At 43.2% G+C, this 15180-nt stretch overlaps 1 long non-coding RNA gene across 1 annotated transcript; it reads right to left on the bottom strand.

The window, feature by feature from the left end:
- Positions 1-5428: 5428 nt before the first annotated feature.
- LOC131820250 (uncharacterized) lies at positions 5429-11120 on the bottom strand. Its single transcript, XR_009349552.1, has 3 exons — positions 11042-11120; positions 7779-7876; positions 5429-5594 (listed from the first exon to the last, which is right to left on the bottom strand). It is a non-coding gene; the product is annotated as an uncharacterized LOC131820250 (long non-coding RNA).
- Between the last annotated feature and the right edge of the window lie 4060 nt (positions 11121-15180).

The following is a 15180-nucleotide window of genomic DNA, read 5'->3' as shown; positions in this document are numbered from 1 at the left end:
CTAACACAGAGTTCCTCAAACCTTTGTTATTTCCTGACTGACAAGGGTGCTAGGAGCATTTTGCTTTTTTCTAATATTGGTCTTTGACTGCAGTTCCTGGCCTAGAGCTCCTAAATCCCTTGGAATTTGCTGGATGACAGGAACATCTTTTGCTCTACTTGAGGTGATACCTGGTAGCGTCCTGCATATTCTCAGGATGGGGACTGGTCACTGGGAAGACCAAGACATGATGAGAAGCTTGGAATTTTCAGCTCCACACTCCATCCTCTGGGCAGGGGAGAGGGACTGGAGACTGAGTTAATAACCCGTCTTGCCCTCATAATGATGTCTCCATGGAAATCCCTAACTTACGTGGTCCGGGAAGCTGAAGGGCCGGTGAACACATAGAGGTGCCCGGAGGAGGGGACCGCAGAGCAGGCACAAACCCTCCCCACTCCTCGGCTCATGCACCTGTTCCATCTGACCGTTCCACAGTTGCATCCTTACAATAAATCAGGAATGGCACGTACTGGGTTCTGTGAACCTTTCTAGCAAATTAGTAAATCCAAGGGTGGGGTCATGGGAGTTCCTGATAGATAGCCTGCAGCGTAGAGAAGGTCTTTGCATCTATCTGGACAAAGTATCTTATTTCACTGAAGCTAAGCACTGGTGACTATAAGACACTCCACGTTTTTGTGTGTCATTGACACTGTGCCCTGTGCGTTCAACCAGTTGCCAGGTCTTGTCAGTCCCGCCTCCTTTGTGGGTTCCCTTCAGGCTCCTTCTCTGTACTTTTAGCCTGTTTTAGCCCATTTTCTCCTCCCTGGCTGTTGTGTTGGCTTTCTGGGTGTTTCTCCACCCATAGCTTACCCCTTCACTCCATCGATTTCAACCAACCTCAGAGTTACACTCATTCATCCCCAGCCTCAAATCCCAAAAGATACTTAATAGCCCACCAATGTAGGACAGGTTCCTCATCTGGTCTTCTGCAGGGGCTCTGCCCTCCCCCTTGGAATCTTGTTAGGTTTGGACCTTAAACTCTCATGCTCACTGCTTCCTGGTTTTTCCATGTTTCATTACGTTTGAGCTTTGTCTCCCCCTGTTCTTCCCCTGGTGACATTTTGTTCTCTTTTTCTTTATCTCCTGAGATTTTGTATGTCCTTCTAATCTCAAGCCTGTAGGCTTCCTCAGTGAAGGATTTCCTGTTGCTCTGATTGGAACGTGATTCCTCCCTCCTTTCATTCCTACAGATTCTACAAATTCTACAGATTCTACAGTTTCTCTTTTCTGAACACACTTTTTCATTGACTAGCTTCGTCATCTCATTAGATCATGAGTTCTGAGGCTCACACTGTGTCTCCTGCAGAATGTAACCCAGCACCTTTTAAATAGCAAGTGCTCAAATACTTATTGAATCTGTAAGAATTCTCAAAAACATGGGGAAGAAATAAATTAGAAGAGTCCTCAAATGACTGTGTGCAGCAAACGGCTTGCCACTTTTCTGAACTGTAACAAGAAAGAGAAGCGAACTTGATTTTTAAGCCAGTGGAATTCAAGATCTTTTCTACAGCACTTTAGTCTTTCACACAAATCCAGGAGGGAACATATACAAGTAGGTGATGCCATCGACCCCTACAGAGCAAGTCTCATCCATTCGCTGATTTCAGGGCATGCAAACCAGCTCTGCAGGACAAACAGATGATGGCCTTGGGGTGACTTCTCAGGTTGGAATGAGTTTAGGGAGCTCTTTGGTTGTCTCAGCCTTTGCAATAGGGAGAAATGGTGGTCTGGCAGCTGTGGGAGGGGTTAGATGGAGATGGGAGGGGCTCCCGAGGGGACATCCCTGACCAGTAAGGCCACAGGACCACTGGTGAGACTAACCCTGAGCTCAGCTTAGAACAGCAGGTGAAGAAGCCACGCTTCACCCAAGTGATAGAAACAACACTGAAAGATGAAAATAAAGGTGAACCAAAATAGATGAGAGAGAATGGAGTCGGGGAGCCTGGAGCTTCAGGAACTCCAGCAGAGAGATTAACAGGAAGGTGCAGAGTTGGATGATGCCAGTTCAGCTGTGCCAAAGGGCAAGAACTTTCAAGGCTCAATAAGGGAAATATTATCCTCTGCTTAGGTGTGAGTCTTGGGCTTGTCCTGGGGTACCTGAGAGTAGGTATATATAATAAAGCCCAGGGACTAAAATGATCATTTGGAGGCTCATCCTGAGAAAATGTACCAGAACCTTAGGTCCTATGAGTCAAAGAGTCTATTATACCAAGCTCAATGCTAACCTAAATGGCCTTGGGGCTAATCTGTGTAGACGGACCATGGCTGAACCTGGCATTGACAGACACTGCATTCGGCTGCTTCCTGTGGTCTGTGCAGACCTCTCCTGTCTGATCCTTTGCTTCGAATTTCTCCATCCCCTAAGTTTCTAGAGGCAGGGTGGAGGGAGCCCAGTCAGCAGGCTGGTTTCCTGGGCCAGGGCCCTACCTCTCCGCACTGATTTCACCAGTTATCAGCCTCCGCTGTACCAGGCACCAAATTGGCATGAACACTGCTCAGCGCTCTAGAAGATGTCCCTATATCCCGTTCCCTCAGACCGGACCTCCTAGTTGTCCCTTCTTTCCACGAGCCTGATCTACACTAGAGCTCTGCTGGGGGCATTGAGCTGACCTGCCAAACCCTCTCCTGTAGGGGCGTGTGGGCAACGTGCTCCCACTTGGTCTGTTCCCCTTGGAAGGCTCCTTAACATGTGCGAAGTAAGGGACAAGGGATGGACACCCACTAACAAGTCCTGGAATGACAAGGAAGGAGGGTCCCTCCTGCAGTAGTGTCCTCTGCTTTCCCGTCTGTCACTTGGAGGTTTCCTCCCATCTGTGACTTGGAGCTTTCTGCATAAACCCGGCAGAAGCTCTTCTTTGAGAAGAAAGAACCTTCTCTTTCCCATGTTCCCTTTCTTTCCCAGCTCCTTCGTTGTCACTAACCTCTCTACTGAGTCTCCCCCAGATGCTGAATGCGACCCACAGATATGCAGGGGGCCACGGTCTTGGGGAGAGATCTTAGGAGACTCGGTTTTCCCATTTGTTGGACAGTAAATGGCCAAGGTCTGGGGTTTAGGTCTCCTGGATTCTAGCTCTTTCTTTTTTCCCAATATGCTGGGTAAACCCTTGCACAGGCTGTCAAAACATTGCCTTTTAATGATGTGTGGCTATGGGCTACAGGGAAGGCAGAAAGTCTTTGAGCGGTGGTAGTTTTTGCTTTCTAGTTCCCTTTTCCTTCCTGGGACAGATCGCGGTTGCCCTCCTTGCCTCTGGTTCTCAAGGGACATCCTTTGGGGGTATTTTCAGTTTACGCCACTAGGTGGTGCTTCAACCCTATCAGTCACTCACCGAAGGGCTGGCTCTAGCTGGGTTTATGAGTAAGGATTTTGTGGGGTGGAGGGGTGGGCAACTGCGGGGAGATGGAAGGAATGCTATTCTTTTCTTCCTGAAAACCCTGGAAGTCAACCCATATATTCCTTCCACGACTGCCTGGAAGAAGGAGACCATTTCCCAACTTCTCCGTCTTTACCCCTCGACTCATTCCACCTGCCCTTTGGGGCTAATGGGAGTAGGAAATATCATATTCAGGAGGAGCCCTCTTTCCTTGGGTGGTCCCCAGGGTGGGAACTCTTCCCTTGTTCAGGAGAGACAGCAAAACCAAGTGGTTAAGAGCACGGGCTCTACATTTATTGGATCAGATTTAGACCTGACTCCACTTATAAACAATGTAAACACAGGCAAGTCACATAACTTCTCCCTGCCTCAGTCTGCTCATCTATAAAATGGGGATAAAGAGAGCGACCTGCTGCAGGACTGTGACACTGCAGTACTGTAGCTTTTCTTTATTAACACTGTCTGGTTAGGTACTAGATCAAACCAAGCAAACTTCAGTTTTTGGTAGCTTCGATCTGCCAACTTGCTGGCTCTGGTGAGAGATCTTTTCTAGTCTTTTCTCCAAGAGGGGACTTTGGTGAGCCTCCCGCTCCCAGGGCTGGGCGAGCCCTACCTCTGAGCGCCGGGCTGGTGGAAGACAGTGAGCCTGCTCGTTTGCTCTTGAGCTTCTGGTTGTCTGTGCCCTTGGAGGCAGAGCGCCCAGACCATGGGCCACGGCTCCAGCTCAAGGATGGTCCTCCTGCCCCTGTCAGCCAACCCTGGGCACTTCTCTCTGTGACTATTGTGTATCTAGGTTGGTATTTTCCTTCACATTTTTGGGCCCTCTGGTTGATATAAAACTTTTGAAGTCAGTTTCTTTAAAAACATTTATTCAATGGCTCTTTCGGCCACATACCGGCTAATGTGTTTTCTAGCTGTTGGGACACCATTCCTGGAGTGTGTGTCTTCTAGCCGCCCTCTGCTCCTAGTGAACAGCAGGGAAAGCAAAGCCATCATCAGTGTCATTCGCGCTTTGGGTGACCGTGGGGATGTGGAGCTGCAAAGGGAGAGGACCAGCCTCTGACACACCAGCCCTTTCTTCTCTCTGTCGGACTGTAAGATAAGACCCACATCGCCTCAGGGGTCGACTCTGAAAATCACAGAGGGAATATCCTGTTCTCTATTGATAATGATTCTCCTTACCTCAGACTTATCTGAATTGTCTGTGTTTTATGTCCTTCGGATTTGTCATCCAATTAGTGGCTTATCCACCGAATTTGGGTTTAAGTGGGGACTGGAGTTTGAGGAAAGATTGAATTCTCCATGGGCTCAGGAATTCTGAGCATGACCTCCCTCAGGTATCAGAGGAGGCACGGGAGGGTCCTGAAGCCCTGGGGGTCTGTTCCATCGCCAAGCAGCTATTCGGCTTCTTCAGCTGGGCACACAGTCCTTCCTTCCTGACTGGCTCGCAAGACAATGACTGTTCAGGTAAGAGAGGATTTCTGCGCTTACACGAAAAAGATGCACTGTCCCTCTCATCCTGGACAGACAGATTTGTGCCTTGGATTCTGTGCTGAAAATATTGTGTGTGTTTTGTTTGTTTGTTTTTTGTTTTAAAACCTGTGCATTTTTCTGTTGAAGGCTGCTGAAGTCTGTTAGCGATCTTTTTGCTGATACCCCGCATGGGAACTAGGGCCCATAGCTGACAACAACAGGTGAGAACTATCCGCCATTGTGGAGAGAGCCACCAACTCCTGGAAGCCCCTGGAAGCCATCTCCTCTAGGCTTACTAGGAAGCAATGAATAGTCCCTCCACCAACAGCCACTTGCCCTGCACCCCCCATCTCCTGTACCCACATCTATACAAGAACACTAAGAAGTGAAGAAAGAGAGAACAGAAGCCATAGCTGGGCAGTATTTGTGTTGAGAAGTGATTTCCTCTCTGTTCTCTGGGCAAGGGAAGGAGGACTTGTATGCCACTCCCCTCCTCAAGCCCAGTGACACGGAGGTGCCCAGGAAATTACCTGTAGGAGCTGGAGAAGGGGAGGTGGGCATCCTGGTCTCCAAGCGGGTGATTTGCTGATATGCACTGGCTGGTCCCATCTGATCTCACTGGAACAGCGGAACAAGGATTGGGAGATGCGGGTGCTGAGACGTATGGCCGTGGTGAGGACACACGTGCCTCCTGTGGGCCTGGAGAACACCCTGGAAGGCAAGCGTGCTTGCGTCACTTAAAAGAGCTGCCTCTGAGAGGGGTGCATGGCACTGTGACAGGGTCTGCTCGTCCTCTGCATGTGCAAGCTGTGGGTGGCAGGGGTGGGGATGAGGGAGAAAGAGGCGGGGGGAAGAGGAGGAGGTAGGGTCGGGTCTCCCTAGTCAGAGCAGCCAGAGCTCCCACATGGGCTTTTTGAAGAGCAGGGGTTTGAAGACCAACCACATGGGGGGTGTCTACAGCTCGTGGGTGTCACCCCAAGAAAAGGAACAGCCTTTGAGGAGAGGAAGCACGGAGACCAGTTCAATGACAGACCCCTTTCTCTGCCTCCCTCCTGCCAGCATACTGGAGAGACCATGCCCTGGAGGGCCCGAGAAGGCGGCTTAGTGTTTCCCAGGCCCTCACCTTGGGTCTCAGGTTAAAACCATGCTGATGGGCGGAGATGTGATATGCAAATCAGTTTGAGGTTAGAATTGAGGAGACAGAGTAATATACTAATTACAAGCCCTTTAGAAATGGTTTGTCCTAAAAGAGATAGAGGCATCTCTAAGACAAATATTTAGAGATTCCTTTATTAGCAGGAAACGACAAAAGTTTCTGTTATAAGACACAAAGTTTTCCTAGCATCAATATCTTAATCAAAAGCAAATTATAAAAGGCCACTTGGTTGGGGAGGGGAAGACAGTCTCCAGGTCTTAATAGATTTCTACACACTTTAAGGTAAGAGTTGAGGGTTAGGATTAAGGATTATTGATTGTGTGTCAACGGTACTGCAATTTAAAAAAAAAAAAAAAAAAAGGGATTATTGGCCTGAACTTCTCTTGTTAGAGTAGGCTCAGCACCCACCAAGCTTCTGAAACTCATGTCAATTAAACATTCCTCAGAGCAGGCTTACATTATCAGAACATCTCTGGAGTTATTCTAGAATCTACATCCATTTGGATTGGTTCAGTCCAAATACTCAGGATCTAGAGTTTCAATTCGTTCTCTTAGGACTAATGATTGCTACAAAACTTGAGTAACCATCCCTTAACCCTCGTGACCAAGTCAGGAAAAAGGCACCTACCTTGTGTTGATCATCACTTTTGCCTGGACACTCAGCACGCCTTCTCTCAGCCTATGAGGCTTTCCTTGCCTGGTCATTGGCCATCAGTTTTGACTTGAGTTTTGCTAGACTAAGATTCACCTTCTCATTGCCCCTGACCATAACCTCAACTTAGCCTAACTTACTAAATACCCCTGTTAGGCCGAGACCTTTGCTCTGCCTGTTAGGCCCTGCTGTCTGCCTTGGTGAAATATTTTCACACTGTCACGGTTTGTTTTCAACCCATTTTGCTGTTTAAGGACACAGCACGGGAGGTGACTAGGGACAGCGGACTTTGAGAAAAGGAAAGGACACTAGTCGGAAAGCATTTATGGCAGGGCTAGATCTCACAGTGTTAAATCTGTGTTTTCTGATATAAATTCAGTATATCTTTTTCCCTCTGCTCTCTCACTGGTGCCCAGGGGGCTGTCTTCCCCTCCCCCTCCCACACAGAAGCAGAAACAAAGATTAAAAGAGCTGCTGGCCTATTTCAGGAAGAGGAGACTCCCCTGCAAACTTATATTTAGCTAGAGTTTCCACCCCCAAAAGGCAAAGTAAGCCTGGAGGCAGAGGAAAGGGAAGAGGAGGTGGAGGGACTAGGCAGATTAGAGAGTTAGACGTGTTTGAAAGGGGGAGGGGAAGACACCCAGGTTTGGGGAGCATTCTGGAGGGAGCCAATGGTTGGTCCTTGTCATCCATGAATCCGCCCACTGCTTATGCACAGCCGGTGGTCCCACAGTCCTGCATCCTGCAAGCCTTGTGAACAGAAGGTGAAGAATTTGGGACACCTTGTGAGAGAAGGGGTTATAAAGGGAAAACTTCATCCCCCACGGAAGAGGAACTGTTTAGAACCTGTTGGAGCTCCCTTTGACCCAAGGAAACCAAGACCGAAGTTCCACTAAACATAAACAGGTTTATGTTTAGAATTATCTTATGGATACTTCAAGATGAGCTGAGCTGGTTTGCTAGCTTGTGAGTAAAAATAATGCATTTCACCTGAGTTTTAAGTCCCATGTCTGCTAATTCTAGAGGGGCTAAACTCTCAACTAAAAATGGTAATGTTACAGATTATATTTTATAGATAATATCTTACCTGGGTCTTATGATAGTTCTTTGCACGTTCACTTGACTCTGACTGTGGCATTGGTCATCCTGTTGATCTTCAGCGTTGACTGTCTGATCTGGGTCTTTCTGTTAATGAAAGTTGTATTAGCCAATGCCAGCTTTTCAAGTAATCAACCCGTGATTTAGCTGGCAACTCAGAAATTCAAGCTCTGGCTTCAAATTATGTGTCCCAATGACAGACTCAGGCTTGATTGCTTTTGTAGAATTAAGTATACACAGAAATATCATCAACAAGTCAGGTACCAGGATTTATTGAGTCGATTTTGGGATAAAAAGGACATTTCTTCATGCAAGAATGTGTTTGTGTATGTATGTATGCTACAAAGTAGTAGAAGATGTGATTACAGCCCTTGAGGAGCTTTTACAGTTGACCCTTGAACAACATGGGGTTAGAGGCATCGACCCCTGCCCAGCAGAGAATTTGGTATAAATTTGACTCCTCCCAAATTTAACCACTAATCACCTACTGTGGACCAGAAGCCTTACCGATAACATAAACAGTCAATTAACACCTATTTTGTTACATGTATTATATATGACATTTTTACAATAAGTGAAGCTACAGTAAAGAAAATGTTAAGAAAATCATAAGGAAAATAGATTTATAATACCGTACCATAAAAAATCTGCGTGTAAGTGGATACGTGGTGGATACAGATCAAACCTGGGTTGTTCAAGGGTTAACTGTAATCTGGCTCATGTAAACATATAAAGTTAGCAGGTTTATGTTTAGAATTATCTTATGGATAAATATTTCTTGGCCTATGAATAAAGTTCTTACATACATTGATAGCAGGACATTAACATTGAAGTTTCTACGAAGGCATTAAGATACAAAATGCTGTTTACCAGAATGAGATATGAGAAAAAAATATGTAACTGGAGTCAGGTAGAATATAACCTTTTCACACTGGCTTCTTTCACTTAGTTATATGCATTTAAGATTCTCCCATGTCTTTTTGTGTCTTGATAGCTCATTTTTTCTTATCATTGAATAGTATTCCATTGTATAGATGTTACAAAGTTTAGTTATTCATTTACCTATGGAAGGACATCTTGGTTACTTTCGATTTTTACAATTATAAATGAAAGTGCTATAAACGGGGCACCTGGGTGGCTCAGTGGGTTAAGCCTCTGCCTTCGTCTCAGGTCATGATCCCAGGGTCCTGGGATCGAGCCCCACATCGGGCTCTCTGCTCATCAGGGAGCCTGCTTCCTCCCTCTCTCTCTGCCTGCTTTTCTGCCTATTTGTGATCTTTGTCTGTCAAAAAAATAAATAAAATCTTAAAAAAAAGTGCTATAAACATTTGTGTGCAGATCTTTGTGTAGACGTACATTTCTCCTATCAGTTGGGTAAATATGTAAGTGTATGAAAAAAAACTATATTTAGCTTTCTAAGAAACTGCCAAACTGTCTTCCCATGTGGCTCTACAATTTTGCATTATCACCAACAATGAATAAGTGTTGTTATTGTTCTGCATCCTTGTCAGCAATTGGTATTGTCAGTTTTTTGGATTTTAGCCATTTTAATAGATGTTTGGTTAAATCTCATTATTTTAATTTGCAATTTCCTCATGACAAAGAAAGTTGAACTCCTATGCTTATTTTTTATCCATATGTCTTCTTTGGTAAGGTGTCTGCTCAGATATTTTGCCCATTTTTTACTTGGATTGTTTGTTTTCTTATTGCTGAGTTTTAAGAATTTTTTTTTTTTCTATTTTGAACACAAAGTTTTTATCTGATAGTGTTTGCAGAGATTTGTTTTCCACAATCTTTGGCTCCTCTTTTCATTCTCTTAAGAGTGTCTTTCACAGAGCAAAAGTTTTTAGGTTTAGTAAGTTCTAACTTATCATCAAGTTCTTCTTTCATGGATTTTTGCTTTGGATTCAGTATTTAAAAATTCATTGCCAAACTCAGGGTCATCTAGATTTTCTACTGTTTTCTTCCAGAAATTCTGTATTTTGCCATTTTACGTTTAGGTCTATTCTTGAGTCAATTTTTGTAAAAGACGGGAGGTCTGTGTCTAGGTCTGAGTAAAAGATAAAAGGTCTGTGCACGCCTTGTGCATGTGTGAGTGGGTGTGTGTACATGTGTGTGTGTGTGCGTGCGCGTGCGTGCGTGTACATCTAATGGTTCCAGTGCCATTTGTTGAAAAGACTATTCTCTTTCTATTGAACTGCTGCTTGTATTTCAGAGATCAGTTGACTACATTTGTTTGGGTCTATTTCTGGACTTGCCATTCTGTTCTGATCTTTATGTTCTTGTTCCTTCACTAGCACCATGCTGTTTTGATTATTGTAGCTTTTCATTTTTTAGGTGGAATCACAGTACCTGTCCTTAGGAGGGACTAGATGAGTATAAGGTACACGTGTAAGCTTGAGTGGAGATTGAGTATTGGTTAATGTCCTGACCTGGACTCTTAATTTTGAAATTTGACTGTATTTTGTTAAAGTGACTATGGCAGTGTCTGTTACCTTAGAATGAATACAAAACTCAGGTGACCTGCTGAGTTTTTATCTAGTGCAGGGGCAAAACTTCATTCACTGAATAGTTTCAAAGGGCCTTGGGGAGATAAAAATAAAGTTGAGTTTCAGTGAAATCCCACTAAATGGGCCTATTGAACACATGTGTCCAACACATAAATACATTAGAACTCGTATAGCATTTAAATAGTTATTTCATGCACTTGGGTTAGCATGGGTCAAATCATGTATGCTCAAACACTGCAAGTATTTCTAACATGTAAATACTTGAAATGTATCATCAAGTATAAAAAATTATAAATGTTATGGTGTTACTGGTGCCACACTTAGGAAGGAATTATGTTACTGGTGCCACACTTAGGAAGGAATTATGCTGAATTTCCTTTTCTTAATGTTTTATAGATATAACGCAAATACAATGTGAGTAGTTCCAAATAATGTTTCTGTTTTGTTCTCTTTAAAAGTATATACTTCAGATTTTCTTAGTAACATTATAGCCTTTTAATTACCAGCCATTCCTCAGGCCTTGTAATTTTCCCAAATCGTGGCTCTAACATTGGTTATGTCTTACTCTGAATAGAACAAGTACTTTAAAGGTATTTTCTATCTCTTCTCTCACTTCAATATCAGAGACAAAATGATAACATGCAGTGAGAAATAGACACACACACACCCAGGCTTGCACACTTCCCTCAGAGGAAAGACTCTACCCTGTCAGGATTGGCTTTGTTCTTTTAGAATACATTACCTAATTTCTTAGTCCTGGATGGATGAAAATCAGCAACTTAGGAAAGGGGGGTGAGAGGCCGTTGCTGGAGGCTGACACCCTGCAAGAAAAGGAGGACATGAGCTTCAAACAGATACAACAACTCAGACCCCCAGCCCTATAGTCATTTACTGCCGGGATCAACCGTCCTTACACACAGATGGCTGCTATTGATTTTGGTGATGATAATTATGAAATATGGACAAGATAAGTCAGAAGCATCCTGGGCATCAAGGGGTATTGATATCTGTGTGTTTATGAATAGATGTGACTCAGGCACAGGGAAGATAACCAAAGTCATGGCTTCAGTGCTTATGAACATGAGCAATTTTCTGGAGAAAACACGCTCCCACCATGGGGCATCCCCAAGGGCCACTACCATGTATATTTCTGGGAGACAATGGTGGACAAGGGGGCTCTGGGATTATATGACAAAATGGGATTAGGAAGCCTAACTGATCTTGACCCTAGGTTAACATGAAAACCTTAAGCATATTCTGTCTTCTGTATTAAAAAAGGGGAGAAAAATCATCCCCATGTGTAACAGCTTTCTAAAAGTGATTTCAATCCAAGTGGTTAAAATGATTAAGAACAAAAAAAAAGTCTTGGCACTTAAAGGCGTAAAATTATTTGAAACACTTCATTTCACAATGATGTTGAATAAATAAAGCATTGCTCTCCTTAAGTAAGGCCAGGTGTAGAAACAAATTACTTTTTTTCCCCCTGAACCCTTTCAGAGATTTGTACTTGCATAAGATTGTTTCCATATAGTACAAAGTGTGGTGGGGGTTTGACTGCTCTTTGGTAATTGCGATCAATATTAAATACCCAAGAATAAGGGATTCCTCACATGAATTAATTTCATGCAGATTTTAAGCTTAGATGTCTAACACTGATACAATTAGCTGAATAACAGCCAAACATCTTTCTTTCTTCCTCTGTGGAAAGCATTTGTATTGCTGAGCGATTATTCTAAATTCTTAAGTCATCTAAGGTCTTCAATCTTGTTGCCAAGAGGAATTGACGGACATTTTCTCTCATTTAAAAAAATTTGCTTGTTCCTCAGGTTAAACTGTTTCATGTTTCTCTCCTCTTTTTTAATATAATGAATAAAATATAATAGGTATAGATAAAGACCCATTTGTATGCTTCCCCAGCCACACTATCTCGTTTCTTACCGCAGAGATAACCTCCACCCAAATTTCTGTGTTGATTGTTTTGTGTGTGTATTTTAACCGCTATGTACTATTCCAGTGTACGAATACGCTGAGTTAACCCTCTATCCATCTGTTGGTGGCATTTGGGTTGTCATATTGGTATAAACAATAATGAAATCAACTTTGCAATGTTTGTTTCCATGCACATGTATCTAGAGGCATTATTTCTGGGTTTGTTGATCTCCAACCTGGCTTTTAGTACAAAATGACTCCTACTGTGGCTGCACCAATGTATGGTCTCCTCAGTGTGCGAAGATTGTCCTGTATCCTCATCTTTAACACACTCAACAGTAGCAGGCTCATCATATCAAAAATGTTGCCAACCCCACAGTGTTGAAACTGATGGGTTTTGTTTGCATTTGTTTGACTATTAGTCACATTGAACAGCTGACCGTATATTCTTGCCTCCTCCGTGTCTTAAAGCTCATATGAGACAACAGGGAATGATAATGAGCTGCGGTGGGGGGTGGCAAAGGTTTCCATGGCTAGAAGTCGAATTCTTCAAAAAATGAGGAAGTGACTACAAGTTGGGGAGACGTTAACAGTGAGGAGAGGGAGAAGGTGTCAGGAACGTCTCAAAACCAAGGATATGGGAAAAGTGGTCTGAGAGGGGGCACCAGGTCATGGGGGGCACCAGCCACCAGAGGAACGTGGGTCTACTTCTGGAGGGCTGAGAGGGCTGGGGGCCAGACAGTTTCATTAGGACACAGCCAGGTTCTCATTTAAGGCAAGAAAAGAAGTGGAAGACACAGGGGAGTTTGCTGATTGTTGACTGGAAGATCCAAGGACTGGGCTAAAGAATTTGGTTAGAATTAGTCATAGAGGGAACAGGATGGAGATGAGATTTGGGGGATAACAGGTATGAAACATGGCAGGATCTTTTAGAGGAGGGTAGAAGCCTGTGTAGTGGGATGATTCTCCCCTGATGGTCCTCCCCAGCTCCTGGGAGAGTGTCTAGGCCTGTTGCTCTTCCTCATGTGTGGGACCTTAAATACGGTGCCTTTGCTGAGCCAACACTTCCTATGCTTTCTATCCCCTAAGAGACCCAGCTATCTACACCCAGAGCCTCAGTCAGAAGCAATTGATAATCTCTGCTTTTAGAGAGTGTTCACAAAAGGAATTTGGAATTTAGAAATAAAATTCACTAAGATGCTCCCCCAAAAAGAATTTAAAAAGTATTTCTGTTTTAGCTATATAAATATGAGTTATTTTGTTTTGAGTTGAGCCTTTATCAGAAACTTCACAGGAAAATATTTTTATTATTTAAGCATGGCTTTCCACTGGGATTACATTCTATGCAAACATCAGTTCTGAGTGACCCAGAGATTGTTTGTCTTCGAATACTGCTTAAAGTAGAGTGTGTTTACTTTACACACATTAATCTACAATTGAAGGTCTGTATTTGGGGAACATCTGTTACTAGGAGTACTTGATGTTTATAAGAAAATCAAATTTTATACATTTTACCAAAATTTGGTGCTGGTGAAAAAATAAAGTTTCTGCTGTTGTGTTGTGTCAAATTTGTAACAGCAAAGCAATTGTAGGCATTTGAAAAATAGCCAAATCACAAACCTTCTAAATCAATAGAGTACTCGTAATTTCTTGGTAATTAGTGGAGACTTCCAATTTGCCAAGATTGACTTTAGACAAGGAGTTAAGACTGGAACCCATTTGGCCCAGTGCCCCATGTCACATCAGGTGATGGAAAGGCACATCTTGTTCCCACATTTTGCCTGTCACCATGTGGCCTCTTGTCTTGAATGTCTGCTGCCTTTCCCCAGACTCAGATAACACATTTTTTGTAACTGCATCTATTTAAATACTTAAATGTGTATTTAAATATTTATTTAAATATTCAAACATTGGTTTAATAAAAACTATTATAAGAAATTAGAGAACCATCATTTGAGAACTGTAGGTCTTAGTCCAATTAATCTTCAGTTCTACCCTTCAATTTTCCTATATTTCTATCATGAAACTGTTTTTTCATTTACAATGTTTCAAAGAAATGACATTTTTCAACTGGAGTAACCATGCATCTAGCTCACACTTTTGGGTCAAGTTGGTCAGTATGCAAGGCCTAGAGACTTAGCCAGAATGGCATGCTTTTCAAAGGCCTTAATTGCTAAGACCCATTCATTCATTCAACAAAAATTCAGTAGATGTTGACTCTATGTCAGCACTATAGAAATGCTGAAGACAGAGCAGAACTGTAGCTCTCATGAATGTCTGCTTTCAAGCTTAAGTTCTACACCGAAATGTATCTGTGCAGAGAACCTACTTTCTGGTCTTCTCACTGTGCCCTAGTGCTTCCAGCAGTCTTCTCTGGTTAAAGTCTGAGACCAAGGAGCAAGAAATACTTTCACATTATTTACCTTCAGACCCCTGGCACCAAGAGAATGTCAATCCTTGAAGCACCCTTGTGAGAATCTCAAGAGGAAATCCCACCTCCAGTTAGGAAGAGGAGTAATGGATTCTTAGGGCTGCCACAACAAAACACACTTGACCTTGAACAACTTGGGGGAGCACTGATTCCCACCCCCATGCAGTCGAAAATATGTGGATAACACTTGAGCTTCTCCATAACTCAACTACTAATAGCCTACTGTTGACCAGAGACTTACTAATAACACAAACAGCAGATTAACACATACTTTGTTATATCACATGTATTATATACTGTATTCTTACAATAAATTAAGCTAAAGAAAATGTTAAGAAAACCATAAAGAAGAGAAAATACATTTATAGTACTATCTTATAGTTCATGAAAATCATCCACGTGTAAGTGGATCCGAGCAGATCAAACCTGTGTTGCTTAAGGGTCAACTGTACTACGAACACAGTGGCTTAAAACAACAGAAATTTATTCCTTCTAAGTTCTGGAGGCGAGAAGTATGAATG

Source organism: Mustela lutreola, chromosome 1 (assembly GCF_030435805.1).
Source record: "Mustela lutreola isolate mMusLut2 chromosome 1, mMusLut2.pri, whole genome shotgun sequence".
Classification (NCBI taxonomy): Eukaryota; Metazoa; Chordata; class Mammalia; order Carnivora; family Mustelidae; genus Mustela; species Mustela lutreola.
The sequence above is the reverse complement of the archived record's forward strand: the minus strand, read 5'-3'. Positions and strand labels throughout refer to the sequence as shown.